We start from the raw sequence: 17,093 nt of genomic DNA, 5'->3' as shown, positions 1-17,093 counted from the left end.
TTGTATAGTCATGTTTTGACTAGAACATTTAATGTAGCTTCATGTGAATTACTGAGTCAAAGATATATGAAGTAGAAGTCAGTTTTGCTAACAGGAAGACAGACACAAATCTGTTTCCCATATGTAATTGGAAAATAATGCACAGTACTGAGAAAAGTATCCTCTCTACAGAAACACTTTCATAGATATGTTGATAAAACATTGGTTACAGCTTGGCAAATATAATGGAGGCACCTGGTCATAATTTCATAGCAGGGGTTGCATTTTAAAGTAGGCTTAAAATGGGGCATACATTTCTATTTTTCTCTTAAAGGGGGCAGTCAGTGTGAAATGTCACAGATGGTTAGTTTTTGTGTACTTTGACCTTTTTTTTTTTTGTTTTTTTTTCTTTGTAAACTTTTAATAGGAAGCCTTTGAACTTTGGGCTCAGGCCGAAAATTTTCCTTGACCATTCCCCCTTTCATTGCTGACGATAGGTGTCTCTCTTGAAGTATTGTCTGTCTACAAAGGACTTGATAGAGTAGTTGAACTGTTGCAATGGGGATGTGTGGGTTTTTTGATTTTTTTTTTTTTTTTTTTTTTTTTTTTTTACATGTTTGGATTTAGGATTTTGGCAGTTAGTCATGTTACAGCTGAAAGGTTGTGTGCTTCGTGGTTGTGTGGGTGAGGGTAGAGAGGAGGGTACACACGAAATCTTTTCCATAAGGAGCTAAACTTTTCTGTCTCCTTATCCTATGAAGGGAAGGATTCATGGGTAGCTGCTGAGACTTATATTAAAAAAAAAAAAAAAAAATCTCCCACTGCAGTTCTACCCCCAGGACTAGTCTGTCCCCACCTCATCCAATGCCCACTATCAATTAAACATGAAAAAAAAATCAAATGTAATCGTGAAGCAACTAGTGTTGTTACACACACATGCACATGGCTGACACAAATCCACAAATGTAATGAAAGGCTAGATTAGCAGCATATATCTCTTCCATCCACAAGCGCACACCTTACAGTTACCACAGTTATCATATACTATAGACCCTAGGCCTCAACCGTAACTGTCCCCCAGGAGTGCCAGCCTTCCATCACCCCTTTTAGCTGCCCTTCTGCAGACAACCATTTTCCAGTCTACTTTGTCTCAGCACAGCTAACTGCTATACCAGACATCCACAACTACTAATGTAGGGTGAGGGCAAATGTTCTGGTGTACAGAAGGGTGAAAACTGAGTGGAGTTCTTATGAGGAACAAACTATTGGAATGGATATCAAAGTATCTGATCTCAGCTTTTTAAAACTTTCGTTTAAGATCTTCCTTTCTAGGTTATTTACATCTTTCCTTTCTAAAGTTTCTCTTTATGCTAGAATTAGAAACAGATGAGTGGTTTCTGAAGCAGATGCCAATGTACATCTGTACCTAGAGACCAGGCAGGTGGCTGTCCTCTTAAATGATTTTATTACCTCAGTACAAATTCTATGCATTTGGGATCCTGAGTTGTGCTTCCCAGTGCATTAATCCAGCATCATCAAGCCCATCACTGAATGTTTTGCCTTGATGATCACAACTTTTTGAATAGATTTCACAAGTTTGGAATCTCTTGAAAATATCTGCCCATGTTGTATTGTACACATTAACAATATCCAATTCTGAAAATGCTCTAACTCTTCCAAACCTGCAGCAAATTCACAGAGGAACATGCCCTGTGTCTTGTGTTCTGGTGCAGTAGACAAGAAGCACCCAAGAGAGAATGCATTACCAGATAAACTTGACGTGTCAGCTTCTATCATAGCTGTACAATAGTGGCACTTATTATGGAAGAGGATGAGCAAAAAGGAGTCTGGGGGCATGCCTTCTGTTTGCCTCCTCCCAATAGTTCTTCTCTCTTTCCCCACACACTGTGGCCCACAACTGGTACAATCACTTGACCTTCATTTTAAAGGATAGTTTTTATTTCATGTATAATGTAAGCTCAATGTAAGAGACATTTTTGCATGACTATTGCCATAAATCATATGCTGAGATACAAATGCATGGTTTGTACCATGAAACATCATGATATATTTTTTGTCTTGTATTTTTCGTACAGTTCTCCTTCGTTTCATTGGAATGTAGATGGTCTTCTGCATATTCTGGTAAACAGTACTTGCAGGGCCGGCTCCAGGTTTTTTGCTGATCCAAGCGGTGAAGTAGGGGATTGGGGGGGGAGGGGGAAGGAGAGAGCGCTGCTATTGGTGGCACTTCGGCGGGAGCTCTACTGCGCCGCTTCATAATTCGGCAGCGGGTCCTTTGCTCCCAGAGGGACTGAGGGACCTGCTGCCAAAGACCTGGACGTGCCGCTCCTTTCCATTGGCCGCCCCAAGCACCTGCTTCCTTTGGTGCCTGGAGCTGTCCCTGCGTACTTGATGAGAAAAGGAGCAAAATGTGCACTATAAATATGCCATTTGGGCATGACATAAATCCAGTGTTGGGTTGGAAGGAAATCTTGGTGTAGTGGTAAAGTGTGAATTGCACCTGAAGAAATATAACATGACTTTGAACTGTACTCAAAACTCTGGGGTAAATAGTTTAAAAATTAACAAAAATAAATGTCATTTCAGCCTGTTTAAAACTAGGCACCTTGAGAGAAAACTCTGTGCTCGCAAACCTTACAAAAAGAACAGAGACAGAGTTTTTAAATATCTGTTCAAATGGAAAAAGAAGCTCCAGGATTGTGCCCTGGCAATGAAAACTTCAGTGACTTACATAAATGGATTAAGTCTTGGTTGAAAAACACACTGCCAAACTTCGATCACAATTGGACAGCTAAGTTCAAAGGAGATTCCTCCACAGATATAGATATTGTTATCCTGTTTACAACAATATGTTCTGAGGCTGGAATATAGCCCAGACAACATGTTGTTCATGGCAGCTAGCCTATCACAGACATTGCTCTCTAAGACAGGATCAAGGCGAAGAAAGGGAAAATAAAATAGCAGTGCTGGTAAGTCTTAGTGACAGAGCAATGTTTGTTATATGATAAAAGAAAATTTGCACCACAAGGGTGAATTTGGTGAAAGGAATTGAACCATAATTCCATATTTCTTAAGATAATAGGTTTTGCAACATGGACAAGACATAACAGTATAGGGAAAACTGATTGATTGAGAATCATGTATATAGACCTAGCTTAAACAAGAAGATATAGTAATACTACAAGAATATTTCAAAAATTCCTGGGAAGAAAAAGCAAAATTCTCTTCTTCCAACAGAGTTGTGGCAGCATGGGTAATTTGGAGACCTTCATGCTTATTAATTGTGGGGTTGTTTTCAAATTTTCTTGAAGTAGCAACATTACCAGATACAAGCACAAAAACTCTGATTTTATAACCCACGTTTGCAAGACATGGTATACCATAGTAATTGTTGATGGACCACTATTCGAAGATTCATAAGGAATAGCTGACAAATGAGAACTCCAACCGCTCATTTCAAGTTAAGGCTGTCAGCAATCAAATGGATTGATTAGTGTGTGGAATTAAAATAGTGAAACATCTCCTCAGAAAGTCTCTAGGTAGATGGGGGAAGATCCATACCAATGTTCAAGATTCAAAGCAACACTTTTTGAAAAACAGCAAACCTTCAGACTGCTATTTTGAAAGAACTCTGTAACAGTGAAGCCTGGGAGGGACAGTCTGATTTTTCTATTAAAAATACAAGGCACAAAGTAGTGGTTGAGTATCCCTTCTACCAGGGTAGTCAATTCCCCCCCTCCCCTCACCCCGTTTCAAATTTCTTGGTCAAGGTATTGTCAAGGTCCAGACTCCAGAGAAAAAAAATTTCAAACCACAATAACTATCAAGTTTTTGTGGTCCATTCAAAAGCATCTGGTACAGAGTTGGCCTGCAATCCACCTATTGACTACTGCTGCCTTATACTGCAAAGGAGGAATAAATACATTTTTTCTTGGGATCTACAATTATAAAAATAGAAACTGTAATGTGATGAGCAGTTTTTGTCAGGGGCATTTAGTATACGCTGATTTGTAGGAAAGGTTTAGTTGGTTTGTGTGTGTGGTTTTTTTTGGCTTGTTGAAAAATGGCTGTTTTCTCCCCCAAAAATATCCATTGAAACAAATTTCATTTCATACGAAAACTTTTACAGATTCTTTGATTTTTTTTTAAATTCAGTTAAAATGAATTTTAATTCTGAATTGAACACCTTAATTTTGACAAAAAAAGGAAAAATTGGAATTTTCTGCAAAAACCATCATTCCCTTAAAGTGATTTTTTTTATCCAAAAAGCAAGCAAACAAAAAAACCCAGACCTTCTTCCTGTCTTCCCACTATGGCCGCCACACTTATTTGGACCGCATGTCCTTGTCACCGGTCCGAAGGGCTCTGCATTTTAATTTAATTTTAAATGAAGCTTCTTAAACATTTTTAAAACCTTATTTGCTTTATATACGACAGTAGTTTAGTTACATATTATAGACTTATAGAAAGAGACCTTTATAAAAACGTTAGTGTATTACTGGCACGTAAAAACTTAAATTAGAGTGAATAAATGAAGACCTGGCACACCACATCTGATCTAGTCTGTGGATCCAGAGACACATTTGTCCTTGTAAACAGCTGACGTATTGCCAAAACTAGAATATTGCCATTGCTGTTTATGAATCCGTTTGAAAATAACATCCGAGTTTCTTTGCATAATAAAGCCAAACTGGGCTCAGTGCCAAGAGAATTCAGTCATTCAGAAAAATCAAGAGGGAAAAACCAGTTCCATGAAGGAAGAGCTGGTGCCTAAAGGAGACTAAAATGGTTAGAAATGTATCAGACCATATTGTGCCACAAATGTAGTTTAAAATAACGTGAAAGATACAAGTTTTCAGATATGATCCGTTCCTAACTCTAGGCTGGGAAAAAATATTGATTTTGACTAAGATGTGTGCTGGAGCTTGTGTTGTAAAACATGCCACAGGAAGAGCAAGGACGGTCCAGTGCTTTAGGCTTTAACGTGGGACACATGAGATCCAGGTGCCATGGGGCCACAGACTCCCTTGTGACTATAGGCAAGTCAGTTGGTCAATTTGTGCCTCAGTTTCCCATCAGTAAAATAGGGGTGGCAGTACTTTTTTGTCCTTGTGTGGGTGTTCTGAGGATAAATATGTTAAAGATCGTGAGACATTCAGATACCACATTAATGAGAACCATGCAAGTACCTGTGATAGGGCTGCTCAAAGTAAATTTCAATCTAGGCTTGAGCCTTTTATGTCTTTGAAAGTGTCTTATGTTTCATAGGTATGTATTTTTTTTTAAGGCCAGATTGAACCACTATGCTCTTTGTTATGCGGGAGGTCAGGAGTAGATGATCAAAGAACCTATCCCAGTAATTTCTGCATCAAACCTATAATTTCTGTTTAATCTAGAATATATGTTTTAAAAGGAGATCGTCTTGATTTAAAGACTTCAAGTGATGGAGAATCCACTAAGTCCCTGGATAGGTTATTCCATTGGATAATTAATGTCACTGTTTACAAAGTTGTGCCATATTTTAATTTGTGTTAAGACGAATGTTAAAAATCTTATATTAATCATAGCTTCGTCCATTGCTGCTGCTACTACTAACAGCTAATATAGGTTTGCCATTGCATATTGCAGCTTGATAAGTAGAACTGTTTTTAGATCTGCAGGTCTGTTGTTCATTTTGCAGCAAGATTAATTCCTATCACTTGGCAGTTTATTACGTGTGTGTACAGTGCCTGTTGTCACAGTTCAGGGTAACTGCACCTGTGTTCTCCCTCTGTATGGTCCACCAAGGCCATTCACTCTCAGAATTCTGGTTCTCCAGCTGTCACCTCCCTTGGTGGATGCATGTGTTTCTCCTCCTCCTGAGCAGGATCTTTCCAGGCTTCATAGTTGTTGTCTGTGTTGCAGATTCCCCAGCAAATCAGACTGCCTCAGCAGGCCTGGTTTGCCTTCCTTTTTCGAAGGCTATAAACAACCTAATTGTCTAAAGTTATAAGCTGCTGCACAGCTCTTTCTAAGCAGGCACATTTATTCTTAAGGTAAAAGTATTACAGAAAAAACATATTTAAAAGAACCTACACATGTACTAATAAGCTTACCAGAGATTCTCCCAACTCCAACAAGGTCTTCAAACACCACCAAGGTTTTTTTCCTGTAGTCACAAATTTATTGCTCAGAACAAGCACCCCATGAGTTTCATTCTCCTTCATAGTGTTTGGGTCCTTGATTCTTAGAGACCATAGATTTCTCTTCAAGGCGTAGCTTCAAAATCTTGTGTTCAAGGTGGGGCATCTGTGCATTCCCTTCTCCAGGTATTTCCTAGGAAATCCATTTTACTTGAAAAATTGATATTTTTTCAAAGAGTTCTTTGAGGCTCGTAACACTTCCCGAGGTTTATATTAGTCAGGTCTCCTCCCTGGAGAATTTGCGTACAATCTCACAATAATACATCAACATTTTGCATTTTAATACAGTGAATTTCAAGATATTGCAGGAAAATGCCTTATCTGTCACGTCTATCAGTGGGGCCATCAACTCTGATGATGGTCTTTAGGTGCTGCTGCAATATATATACTGAATAATAATAATACCTAAACCCTAATTTCTGATTTGAATCATTTTTATGAAGTCCGGTGCAACTTAGTAGTTACTGCATAAAACATCACTTCTAAAGATGGACATAAAGTGGAACACTTGAGTCCAGGCTCCCTTGAACTCTGGGGAATTAGGTTCTGAATTTGGAGACTTGGACTCTAGTTAGAACATCTCTGTTGTGATTTTTGAAGCTGAATACTTGGTTTACGTGTGGGAAATACCTGATCTTCTCTCTTGGAAGTAGATAGAAGCATGTAAAGAGGACCTAAGTGCTGCTACTGCTGACAGATAATGGAGGTGGTTCCTCAGTTCAAGTGGTAGCAGTGCAACTGTTGAGCTCACATTTGAGGATCAGCAAATGTAGGTCCTGCAAGGCTATAACCCATACTTGATCAGTGGCTTTTAAATAAATATTCATTTCTATATGTCAGCATTTGTCTTTGCATATTTGAAGTTCCTGTAATGTAGGTGCTGTACAAAGATCATATATAAAAATAAAACTGATGAGATCTGTCCTTTTGATTTAATTTCTTTTGCACTGGTTCTCTGGGGAATGTTGTGATGAAACAATGAGTCTCACAGCATGATATGAAGATAGTGAAGGACTCTTTCTGATTTCCTGGGGAAAGCATTCCAGAACTTTGGGCCTGTTGTTGATAGCTTTCTGGAGTCTACACCTGAGCTCTTTGAAACAGTGTGCTGGGTAATTGCAGATACCATGGTGGCCGTGGAACAAGAGGTTGTTACTGAGGTAGCATGTGGATATCAAGTTAAGGGCTTGGCAAATCCATATCAGAACTTTGAAGTGGATCTGGTAATGCACTGGCTCTCCATACAAGTTGACATGCCAGTGAAATATACTCTTCAGCTCTCTCCATTTAGAGGATGAGTTGCTGTGCTATGTACCAGCTGCAGTGTCCTTGTGTAGGTCGAGGAAGAGTGAGTTACAGACAGTCCAGCCTGGATGAGATTGACGTGTGAATTACTATGGGTAGGCCATGATACAAGTGGAAGAGGTGGAATTGTCTTGCTAACCAGAGATGAAATCAGAGCCTTATGATGCAGGATCACCGAGTCCAGCAAAACCTGTAGAGAGCAGATGCCCCAAGTTGAGGGTAAGGTGTTGGTGCTTGTTGATTCCTCAAGTTAGAGTGAAGAGAGAAGCAAAACCCTGTATAAACCATAGAACTTGTCCATCCCATTGCTTAGCTGCTAATGCTGTAGGGCATGCAACTGTCGCTATCCTTTCTTCTCTAGCTTTTTGTCAGAGAAATCTTGGCGTTCTGAATGAAGAGCAAGAAATATTTATATTTCCTACATGTTTCCTCAGACAATCCAAATATAAGGATGGGAACATGGGATTGTAACTAAAAATCTTAGATTATTAATTAGGAAATTTGGTTTCTGTTCCCTGCTCTGCCATATTCTTCCCGTGTGATCCGGGGCAAGCCACCTACACACTGTACCTCTATTCACCATTTGCAAAAGGAGGATGACAGTACTTCCCTACCTCACAGGGATTTTGCTGCCTAAATAAATGAATGCTTGTGAGGAATCAAAATACTCTGGTGATAGGGGCCATCTAAGAACCTAGATGAGGTCAGATATGAGAGAGCTTACCTACAGAGCAGATAGAGGGTGAAATCCTATCCTTACTAAAGTCAAGGCAAAACTCCCATTGACTTCATCGGGGCTAGGATTTTACCTCAGGGTATGGCTACACTTGAAATTTCAAAGCGCTGCCGCGGCAGCGTTTGAAGTGTGAGTGTGGTTGGAGCGCCAGCGCTGGGAGAGAGCTCTCCCAGCGCTGCACGTAAACCACATACCTTACGGTTGTAGCTTGCAGCGCTGATTACACTGAGGCTTTACAGCGCAGTATCTTGCAGCGTTCGGGGGGGTGTTTTTTCACATCCCTGAGGGCGAAAGTTGCAGCGCTGTCAAGTGCCAGTGTAGCCAAGGCGCCTCAGTCTTTATGGATAAAATCATAACCACAATATATCTATTCAAAACTCTTTATTCATGTACAGCTGGGTTCATAATCATAGTACCTTGTGTGACCCAAGGTGCCTAGAGTAGCTCACGCTGAAAATGTCAAGGTCAGAGAAGGCTGCAAAAAGGAGAGCCAATTTCCCCCAAAACTGGTGGTTAACACTGAACTAGATTCACCAACCAGTCATAAATTGTGCTCCTAATCCCGCACACTCGTTATTTAGGACCTAAATAAAAAAAAGAAGGGAATCGCACAGCCCCGTTACTGCATTCCAGTCTCAGGCTCCCAATCAGCAAATAGCTCAATAAAGTGAGGAGTTATTTAAAGCTTTTTTCACTATACAAAATGTTCTTCTGAACCCCAAAGGGCCAGCCACGTTACCAGATCAATACTAGTTCAGATTTTACCCAAAATACAATGCTGCTAGTCAGTCCTTTAGCATCTAAAACCAAAGGTTTATAAGAAAAGAAATGAATGAGAAGAGAATTGTTACATGGTCAAAACAATCTGGTATATGGATTCTGAAGTCATATGTATCTATCAGGTTATTAATCGTATTGGTGAGTTTTCTGGCTTGTAAAAATCACTCTGGAACACATCCACAGCTTGGATGGATCATTCAGCCCTTTGTTCAAAGCTTCAGTTTGTAGAGAAATTACTCCAGAGGTCAGAAGCAGGATTGAAGACAAAATGGAGGTGTTACAGCTGCCTTTTTGTATTCTTGGCCATGTGGCTTGTACATCCTTTGTCCCAAACACAAACTCTCAGCACATGGGCATGGAAAATTATTTGGAGTCCCGACCATAGGCATGTTGCTACATTGTCCTGCTGATTCATAGGCGTAGGCCCTGTCTTCTCTCAAGGGGTTAATTATACAGCTGATTGTGTTTGATGGGCCATCAAGCAGGCTGGATAGTGCTGATGCCAATCTCTTGCGGGGAGGTGGGGTCACCGAGATGCACAGCACAAGTTTGAGATCTCAATATAACATACATATGTATAACTCATCATACAAAGATGATACATACATATACACAAGCTTGTCATTTAGCAAATCATATTTTTTCCACTGATACCTCACATGGTATATCTTGTATAAGATTCAATATAATTTTGTAATATTTGTACTGATAATATGAACGGTTACTCATATTCTATACTAGTGGTCCCCAACCTCTTTGTCTGGCGGGCGCTAGACGAAGGACTGTGACGCCTCTCGCCGCCAAAATGCCCCAGAAATTCAGCGGCATTTCGGCAGATGCTCGACCGCCAGCCAGGATGTGGGTGCATTTAAATGCCTCTGTGGGCACCATGGCACCCACAGGCACTGTGTTTGGGACCCCTGTTCTATACAGTGTCACACCTTGCCTTGCACCAAGGAAGCATGGAGGTACAATCCTTCTGGGACTGATGCCATGCTGTGAATTACTTGGTAGGGACTGCTAAAAAGATCAGTGTCTCGCACCATCAACTTGGATTCCAAGGGCATCTCTGCCACAGTGTATTCTAGGTTCATTAGCAGAAAGTGCTGGAGTAGATTGTTTGTTCTTCAGTGGTCTCCCGAAAAACCAGTATCTGCCAAGTGACCAAGATGATGTGCTTTTCAAATAAAGGTTGAAGTGTAAAACCTTGAGGGATCCATATAATACAGCTATAGATGTTCTGATGTACATAATGGTTGCCAAACATTTTACAGATTTTCCATGTTCTCCCTGAATTCAGGTGAAGGCTTCTTACTAGTAGAAAACTTCAGGGATTCCTGGTTGTGCAAGAGTCTTTGATCTGAAACAGATGTAACTTCTCAAAGGACAAGATATCACTCATTGCCTAGAACCATGTGAAAATTAGGAGGTGGTAACACTCCTGCATTTGCACATGATCTACAGACATGTATAAGCAAAGCTAGAATTACAAATTGAATTAAATAGTGTCAGAGTGTAACAGGAAAGAACAGTACTAAAGAAAAGTTGATAACTCTAATCTATGGTTGACAGGGCTCTTCAAGAAGTACCAATACTACTCAATTTCTATAAACTATGCAAGCTATTGTGCTGCTTCTTGAGTAAGCCAGTGCAGAGCCAGATGGAAAACTAGTTAACTGAACTAAATTGTGTTTTTCCCCTCAGCCCATGTTCAGCTCTAAGGAATAAAACTGCATTATAATGGATGCCGAATCTGTGTTTAAAAATAAAAGTAGGTGTAGAAAAGAGCATTGATAGGAAAAACTAATTCTCTTGCTGCTTTGAAACTCAACATAGCTTTAAGAAAAGTCCATGTAAACCTGCAGAAATTGGGTCAGATGTAGCCCTCTATGATGGCGGATCTCATTAAGATCAGGAATATTTTTTTTTATTCCTTGCTTATTTATTTTGTTGTTTCTCCTGAGAGTGTAGGAAATGGGAATGTAGACTAGATAACAATGTTTTCTATCCACACTTATCAGCTAACAGAGAATGAAGGGCATATACTGCAGCGTACTTCACGTAACTGGCATTTTCTTGTGTAGCACAGCAGTTTGAGATGAATCCACTTACTGTAATAGTTTTGCGCAGGAGTTGTTGAACCTTTCTTACTAGTGATGATGCATAGATTGGAAAGGATCCAGCTAAGCTCTCATAGCCTGGGCTGAGTTTGCAAGGCAGTCTGTTTTTTAAAATAATTTTTAAACTTGAAAACAATACATTTGATCTGAAATAATTGAGAATGTGGAATCCCACAATGCCACTTTTCAGAATAGAACTGCTCATTAAGGTTTCCTACACAGACCTCATATTTTGTTGTTCAATGAGACCCGCTGAAGAATGAGTAAAAATAATACTAAATCAATGTTCTCTACTCATTTTGCACAAGTGGAAACAATTTCACAAGATGCATGGCAGTAGTGGAGAATCAGGCCCATTATGTTTACTGACTCTGCGGAGAGCTAAAATAACTTTTGTTAAGCTGAGGGCAGACAACATAAGAGAGAGCCACTGCTGAAACAGCATGCTCTGCTCCTGTAAATGACTGTGAAATTGTGTACGTGTATCTTGCATTTCTTGCTTCCCAGGAAATGGTGTAATCTCTAGGTGGCCTTCGCTGTTCAGTACAAACTACGATTTCTTATTCTTTTGTATTTAACTGGAAGGAGTCAACAAGTCCATCTGATCTCCTGAAATCTGGAAATCCTCAGAGAATTTCTTGGACATGGTGTTCCATGGCACATCCTGTTTCAAAACAAACTTTAGATGTTAACAGACAAGCTGCGTGTGTGTTGTGTGCTCTAACTCATGACCCAATAAACTCAGAAATAGAACTGTTACAGAATCATACTATTACTATGGATCTTTTTCCCCTTGCCAGGGTACATTCTTAAATGGATGTCAGGTATATGAAATATCTATCGTACAGCAACCTTTATACACACAGTTTTTATAATATAAAATCTTGCTACAAAAAAATTGATAAAGGGAATAAAGTTAATCTGCTTAAATAAAGAAACCCAAAGCATACATAACAAATTGAGATGTTGTAGGCCTATTGAACTTGGAATTTCTATATGCTGTTAAACTTTGAATAAATTTAATATCTAAATAAGGAAAAAAATTCATATGACTGCTGAGAAAGACCTGATACATTGAGGGATATCTCTTCTCAATTCATTTTATTACTCCATGCCCTATTTACCTTTGTTGTATTAACTGATTTGTCAACACAGGGATCCGTGTATTTTCCTGGAAAGGCCGATTTTCTTCTTGACAGCTACATGGTATTATAGAAATTAAATTTATTTAGCACTTTGTGCTAAATAAAATAAGCCACTTTACAAAAATGAATGTATGTTTATTCTTTACTTATTATTTTAGAAGCAGAAATTTGAGAACCATTTTTTTAAAAAAGTAGTTAAAATAACATGAATGTTTTGAGATACAGCAAAAAAGCTGGACATTCTCACTCTTGTGAGAATGATCAGGTCACCGTTCTACTTTTTACTGTTATAGAGGATCATGTGAATGGCAACATCTAGGCAGTCGAGTTCAAGGAGGATGCAGTAACAGCTTTAATTCTGGGGTGTTCTTGCTCTATGTATAGTTAAGCCAGATCTTTACCACTTTAATAAAGATCTTATATTTAATATTTCATGTTTTTACATATGCAAATATTAGAATCTAATAATATTTTGCTCCTGCATAGCACTTTTGATCCATAGATCTCAGACTTTATAAAAAGAAGGTATCATTTGCCTTTCCTAGATTGGTAAACTAAGGCATAGAGAGGTGAAGTAACTACCCCCAAGGTGTTGTGTGTCAAAGTATGTCTAGGAACCAGACTAGTACAATGGAGCTGGTCCTGGCCCAATGAAAAGCAAAACTCCCATTGATGTCAATAAAAGCAGGATTGATTTCAGTGGAAAAAATATGGAAACTATTTTTTATATTATTTTTATATACATCCATCCTAAAAGTTGATACCCAGCTGAGAGAAATGCATTAAGCATGAGGTATTAGTTTAAAAAAAAATGTGGTATGACAGTCACCTGCTTTTTCTTCAAGAACCGATACACCTATGCAGACTTTCTTTAAACTGCAGGCATGTGTGAATGCTATAGCAAGCAAAATAGGTCTGGTAAAGCCCATCCTATTATTACAAAGCAAACTTCAGCTGAAATGTATCAGGAAAAACTGGGAGAAAGTGCTAGTAGATAATCTAACATTTCTCATTACCAGTGCAGAATTGCTCCCTTTAGTATATTCTCCAGCACTTTTGCCCCAGTTTTAAAAATTTCAGGTGATCAGGCATCTATCGTTTTCCTTGGGAGACCATTTCAGTTGAGTAGATTTCACCATAAGGACACCTAAAATAGGTGTTTGTAGCCTGAAAAACTTGCTGTGTAATATAAATTGTAATGTTGACTTGACACATGCTAAGGGCTTTATTTTGCATTCCTTGTTGTCATAAACAGATAGCTAAGGGTTAATGTCTCTTTCACCTGAAGCACCTGACCAGAGGACCAATCAGGAAACCGGATTTTTTCAACTTTGGGTGGAGGGAAGTTTGTGTCTGAGTCTTTGTTTTCTGCCTGCCTGCTTTCTCTGAGCTTTGGAGAAGTAGTTCTACTTTCTAATCTTCTGTTTCTAAGTGTAAGGACAAAGAGATCAGATAGTAAGTTATATGGTTTCTTTTCTTTGGTATTTGCATGAATATAAGTGCTGGAGTGCTTTGATTTGTTTTCTTTTTGAATAAGGCTGTTTATTCAATATTCTTTCAAGCAATTGACCCTGTATTGTATCATCTTAATACAGAGAGACCATTTGTATGTATTTTTCTTTCTTTTTTATATAAAGCTTTCTTTTAAGACCTGTTGAAGTTTTCTTTACTGGGAAATTTCAGGGAAATTGAGTCTGTACTCACCAGGGAATTGGTGGGAGGAAAAAATCAAGGGAGATCTGTGTGTTGGATTTGCTAGCCTAATTTTGCATTCCCTCTGGGGGAATAGGAAAGTACTATTTGTTTCCAGGATTGGGAACAGAGAGGGGGAGTCACTCTGTGTAGTTTCACAGAGCTTGTGTCTGTGTATCTCTCCAGGAGCACCTGGAGGGGGGAAGGGAAAAAGGATTATTTCCCTTTGTTGTGAGACTCAAGGGATTTGGGTCTTGGGGTCCCAGGGAAGGTTTTTCAGGGGGACCAGAGTGCCTCAAAACACTCTAATTTTTTGGGTGGTGGCTGCAGGTACCAGGTCCAAGCTGGTAACTAAGCTTGAAGGTTTTCATGCTAACCCCCATATTTTGGACGCTAAGGTCCAAATCTGGGACTAAGGTTATGACACTTGTGCAACCCAAACTCCTATTAGTTTGAGAGAAGCTGCCAGAAGCTGGGAGCAGACAACAAGTGGGATGGGTCACTTGCCTGTTCAGAAAGAATGAACAGAAGCACCTGGCATTGTACACTGTCGAAAGACAGGATACTAGGCTGGAAGGGCCATTGGTCTGACCCAGTATGGCTGTTCTTACGTTAGGAGTTGTTGGTACACTAAGAATGTACTGTCTCGTTCTTATATTTTATAAAGTAAAATAGTAGCTGCATATGCTCGATATTTTTTTAATAGATTGTGTATAGTGGAATTCAATCTAGTCTTTTCATAGTTAAGGTTGAAACCATGTTATATTATAAACATTAGTTTAGCTATTCCATCCCCAGCCCAATTGCTTTGGTTAGCAACATTGTTTTTGACTGAAAAATGCCAGATTTGCTCCAACTGCTAAAGAGAAATTCTCTGCAAAAATTAAAATAAATAAATAAATGAAAATTGTGGTTTAGAAGACAACAGGCTAATCTCATAATCAGAATTGGGGACGATTTCTTACAGATCTAGCTATCATTTCTAAAATAGATCAAAGATGAGACACCAGGGTAATACAGAAGTTTTATTGTAAAACCAGTACAGTATACTGTAACTTGAAATGAAATATATTTTTTTTTCTCTGTCAGGAAAATATAAGTATATAAACAAAATTTTGAGATGTCATTGTCTTATTGTCTGTAGCTCAAAAGTTGCTTGTTACTATCCTTCAAATTTTCCACACAGCTACATCTCCTTTTGTAATTATTGTATCTGCTTGTAGTTAATCTTTGAAAATAAGACTTTTAAAAGTATCTAAAGTTTTAGGTCCCTCTTCCCTTTAAAGAAATAAGCTTGATTGTAAAACTTCAAATTTTACAGATTTTAAATAACATTAAAATCTAGGACATACGTTAACTGTTGTTTTTAAAATATTTATGAAGTTTGGTTATAATTTGGCACACTGACAGGTATCATCTTAAGTATCCGTAGGGCTTTATATGCAGAGCAAGGAGAAGTGGAGAAAAATGTATCTACTGCACCCTTTATGCAAGTTGATCTTTGTCGGCTTGCTGAAGGAAAAGAGGCATTGTCCCTTTAAGGGCTCCCTGACAGCAGGTGAGGAGAAAATGCGAAGTTTATGGGGATGGACAGGGTCCCTGAGTTGCCTTTCCTGTTGACCAGAAGAGCGGAGAGGTATTATACCCCATGCAGCCACAAAGAGGCCCTCTTGAGCAGGAGCAGGATTTGGCACACTGACAGGTACAGAACTCCAGGACTTTATAATGCTTATTCAGGGCAAGGAGAAATGAGCCTTGCAAACAATTCCAACGTGTCACAGAGCAGTGAAAAGGCAATAGGAGCTGAAGGGCCCAGGGCTGGAGAGAGAGAGAGAGAGAGAGATCAAGCCAGGAACGCCATGAAGATTTTAAGTTCTATACTGGGCCAGTAGTTTTAATAATATTATTATAAAGGGCAATAGACTGAAAAATATGAGTAAGAGTTAAAGTTGCTACTGTGTGTGTGCATATACTGAGGAATGTACAGTTGGGGAGTGGAAAAAGTAGTTGGTTGGAAATGAACAGTTAAGAAAAAGCTGGTAAATATTCAAAATGCACCATTAGGTCAGCAATCTCTTAAATGTACGTGTGTGAAATACTGGGCTGCACATTCCAAAAACAACCTTACTTTAGCCCCTTATAGCTACCCATTATCCATTTATTAGGGTTCAGTTACTTCATGACTGAATACATGTTGACTCCTTCGTCTTCCTGTGGTAAATAAGTAACTTGATTAGACAGGCACTAAAGAAAAGCATCAAATACTTGGGATGGCACAAAGCAGTATAATTGCAATTAATAGGATGAAAGTAAGGAGAGAATTTAGCTGAATATCAGCAAAAGCAACCATTCTGACAGTGAGATTTATTAGCCCGTGGAATAGTCTCCCAAGGGAAGTAGTGGAAGTCATTGCTTGTGACTTTAAAAAGAAGACTGGATACATGCACGGAAAATGAACTTCAGGGAACAACCATATGGAGGTAGCATAATGGACTAGGTGACTTAGATCTTGTCCATCTCTAACTAGGAATCCAATGCCATAAAGTCAGACATTTTGGATTCCTGAAAATGGAGATGTAGAAGATAAATGGGCTGTTACCAGACAGGATTTTAAGAGCTAAGCTCATCCAAATTATCTTGAAAATTGGTTCTAATATTGGGGATTTTTAAAGCAAACCCAGAGGAGGTCGGGCATAAATGCAAAAAGTAATGTTTTAACTATAACTAGAAGAATGTAAATATATTGTGGACGCTAGTAAAAGTTTATTGCCCTTCTATCTGCAATGAGTGAATTTTCCTATGTAGCAGTTGAATTGGCAAGAGGGTAAAATGAAGACTAATGCTCGCTTAAGAAAGAGGTTACTGCTTTGTTCAGGTTTGCTGAATTGCTTGTTTAAGCTCAGAAGGCTTGCTGTTTCCAATGTGCTGTTGCTTCACTGCAGTTCTTCCCAGTGCTTGCTTCAGTCTGATGTAGAGATTTGTGCTACTGTCTCATCAGTGCTTCACATGAATTTTGATGTTTAACAGTGATGCTGCAGACAAACCAGTGCACAGAAGAGAGAAGTTTTAAGTGATCCTGAGGTAATTAACATTCATGGCTCTGGCTTCGAGCAGCATCCGCCAAGCCTATGCA

The 17,093-nt window shown here is 39.0% G+C and overlaps 1 protein-coding gene across 7 annotated transcripts in view; it reads left to right on the top strand.

Annotated features, from left to right (window-relative positions):
• Window positions 1–17,093, top strand: part of MCF2L (MCF.2 cell line derived transforming sequence like) — a 280,436-nt gene that overhangs the window by 38,422 nt on the left and 224,921 nt on the right. The window contains exon 1 of one of the 7 annotated variants that reach the window (XM_050947228.1): window positions 16,956–17,041. The exons of the other annotated variants lie outside the window; for them this stretch is intronic. The gene's annotated coding sequence lies outside the window, so the exon portion shown is untranslated. Of the gene's footprint in view, window positions 1–16,955; window positions 17,042–17,093 lie in introns of those variants that run through there. 7 annotated transcript variants of the gene reach the window in all.

Source organism: Gopherus flavomarginatus, chromosome 1, assembly GCF_025201925.1.
Source record: "Gopherus flavomarginatus isolate rGopFla2 chromosome 1, rGopFla2.mat.asm, whole genome shotgun sequence".
NCBI classification, from domain to species: Eukaryota; Metazoa; Chordata; order Testudines; family Testudinidae; genus Gopherus; species Gopherus flavomarginatus.
The sequence above is the reverse complement of the archived record's forward strand: the minus strand, read 5'-3'. Positions and strand labels throughout refer to the sequence as shown.